This window comes from Galeopterus variegatus, unplaced genomic scaffold (assembly GCF_000696425.1).
Source record: "Galeopterus variegatus unplaced genomic scaffold, G_variegatus-3.0.2 Scaffold1162, whole genome shotgun sequence".
Classification (NCBI taxonomy): Eukaryota; Metazoa; Chordata; class Mammalia; order Dermoptera; family Cynocephalidae; genus Galeopterus; species Galeopterus variegatus.
Genome location: NW_007727273.1, coordinates 368,733 through 371,733, shown reverse-complemented (window position 1 = coordinate 371,733; position 3,001 = coordinate 368,733). Strand labels below are relative to the sequence as shown.

General features: G+C 46.2%; 1 pseudogene; it reads right to left on the bottom strand.

The window, feature by feature from the left end:
* Positions 1-496: 496 nt before the first annotated feature.
* On the bottom strand, positions 497-2,899 carry LOC103592506 (annotated as a pseudogene).
* Positions 2,900-3,001: the final 102 nt, after the last annotated feature.

Below are 3,001 nucleotides of genomic sequence, written 5' to 3'. Positions count from 1 at the left end.
GAACATTACCTTCTTCCTTGAAAAAAGTTCTATAGGCCATAGTGGCTGCTAAAAATGACGGTCAGTGCTTTCACCATTATGTTTGTCAACATCTGCTTTTAAATGCAATTCAAGGTACATACTGCTCACTCTGAATTTCCTGGTTCAACTAGATTCAAAGATCCTTTTCTAACTTGTAAAAGGCAGTTTGCTTCCCTGATACTATAATAGCAAAACTAAAAATCCCTTTGCAAAAATGAAGTTCCATTGTTACTCCTGCCCTCATTTCCTAGCGGCCTTTGATTCACCCAGGCTCTTTGGGATTGATTTCCAAGACTACACCCATTCCCCTCATCCTCACCGAACACTACCTGGAGTATTAAAAAAATAGCAACTCGGCTTCAAAATAGCATTTTTTTAAAGCTGTTAAGTCAATGTTAAGTCTCTTACCAGGTACTAAAAATTGGGAAATTGGGAGGGAAAGAGAAAACAATTCAAGTTTGGTCAGATGGCTGGCCTATTGCATTCGGTCTGTTTGCATCTGCTGAAGCTGATGCTGGCCAAATGTGGCGGCGGCGGTGGCAGCTGCTGCAGAGCATGGTGCATGTGCAGGTCCAGTGCGACCTAAGCAAGGTGGTGGAGGCCGCAGCTGCTGTCGGTTGCACGTGGGCCATGAGCGCTCCAGACTGCACAAAAGCCTGCTGTAGACACGTGCGCAGGGATCCCGAAAGGTCTTTGTCTACGAGCTGGATGAAGTCGTTGAACACCGAAGGCAAAACCTGGTTGCACGATCCTTGGTTTTGCTCCTAAGTGTGTCACATTCACGTTGGCCTTTCTGCCATCAATGATGCAGTTGGGATCCTTGCAGGCCCTTTTGGCAGCAGCCCGGTCAGCCATGGTGACAGATCCGTAGCCCCGGGACTTGCCCGTCTGCGGGTCGATGATGACACCATCCCTTCGATCTCCCCGAAGACCTCGAAGTACCTACGCAGGCTGGCGTCGCCGGAGTGGGAGGGCAGCCCCCGACGACGATCCCAGCGGAAGTTGTGTGCATGTGGCCGCCGGCTCCCACATCTTCTGCACCCTTTCGCGGCTGCCGGGGACAAGGGCGAGCCCGGGGACAAGGGCGGCGCGGTGGCGGGCTGGTGTGGGGGACTCCACGCAACGTTGAAAGCATCAATTTTAAAATGCACATTTTCCCTCTCTTTTTCATGTCTGAAATCAAGATACAACTTATAATTTCTTCTTGCATTTCTTTAATCTCACTGGTACATAAAAAAGTGGCCTGTCTTACAATTAATGGCCTTTTAGGAAACCTTAGAAATAGCATGTTCGCAGGCTGCTTACTCATGTGGACAATTCCCACAGCTCAAAGCTTAATATCTAATTCACTTAGTGACTGCAGAAGAACAGACAGCCTTTCCCCCACTGGTTTCAGCAAAGGGCCCAGGGAAATGTCCACTGGTTTTAACTGATGTGGCTTTTGGCATGTCCAACCCTAGAAAGCAAGGTTGGGGAAAGGAGCGGATAGACCCAGCACTTACATCCCATGGCCTAAGCCTGTAAAGATGATTTCCCAAAAGGAGATGAAGTGCTGCTGCAGGAGAAGGAAGGCTAAATGCTCAGAAGCCGTGTCCCCACAAGTCCCTGCCTGTGCCAAGCACGGCCGGGTGACTCTTGCTTGATTCTCATTACAACTCTGCAAAGCAGGATGTATTGCTATATCCAGTTCAAGAGTGACAGGCCTGTGGGCAGAGCTGAATATTACCAAAGGGAGAGTGCTTAAGGTGTGCAAGACACCCCTAAGGACTACAGATACGAGGGTGAATGTTGCCCTTCCAACAATGCTCAGAGACCAGTGGGAAGATAGACCCAGAGCACTAAGCAGCTTCCTATGGAATAAAAGGGTTTTACAAGAGACGTGGGAACATAGTATCGTGAAAATAAATCTGCTTTTGCAGGAAGGGGGACTAAGTATGCAAGGGGAGTTGGGAAACGTATTTTTTACACACTTTAAAAACCTTTCTCATACTTGTGGCAAATTACAACATCAGAGCACTGGGAAACGATGACATTAAATCTGGCCAAGAGCCTGGTACATGGAAAGTCTTTATTAAATGGTTATGGAGGGAACGATTGAAAGGGTGAAGTGGGTCTTATTCAAAGAACTAACTAAATGTCAGTGGGACCTGGCCAGAGCCTCCAGCTCTGTGTTCATTTCCAGAGTCAGTTGTGACATCCTAGGGTACCGTCTTGCTCACTTGCATCAGATTTGCAAACGGGGACTCGTGGCTCTGAATTTGCACGGTCTTTTCCTCTGAACTTTGAAAAACCTTCTCCTGGTCTTTCAGTATTTTTGTTATGAATCACTCCCTATATTAATAGAAATTTGTTTTCCAAACATTTATTTCATTTAGTTTTTTAAAAAATCTATCAGAGCATGATATAGCTCACCATTCCTCGGCTTGATTAGTTTTCAGAAATTAAAAAATGGGATGATTTTATGAAATATGTAGGCTTCTGTAAATCTTTGGGTCTGAGTCTGTAATAAGGCGATGCATATTTTTCATTCCTATTCTACTGATTTTGATGACTTGTTCTCACACTAATGCCCTCTGAGCTTCCTTAGTCTTCCTTCCCTTCTTTCTGGAATCTCTCTCTTCCATCTGTGAGATGCACATCACCCAATTGTACCTCGATGATGTCTAGTGTCCTTCCTGGGAGGTTCCTTGCCCACCTCCACTGCTGATACCTTTTCCAAAATTAAAATTTGAGTTTCTTAACTCCCAGAGCTATGTAGGAGTTGTATTTCTTTCGTATACACACCACCTACAGCTGGTCTCTCCAGGCTGAGATATTTCTGCTCCCTGGAGACAGGGTCATCAGCTATACAGGCTGGTTCAAGAAGTGTCTCCGTCATAGAGCTCTCACTCTATGCCTCCATATGTCTGTCTCCAGGAGGCCCGAACTTCAGATTTCCACATCCAAATTCCTGTAAGGCAGTGTGGAATCTGTAAACACT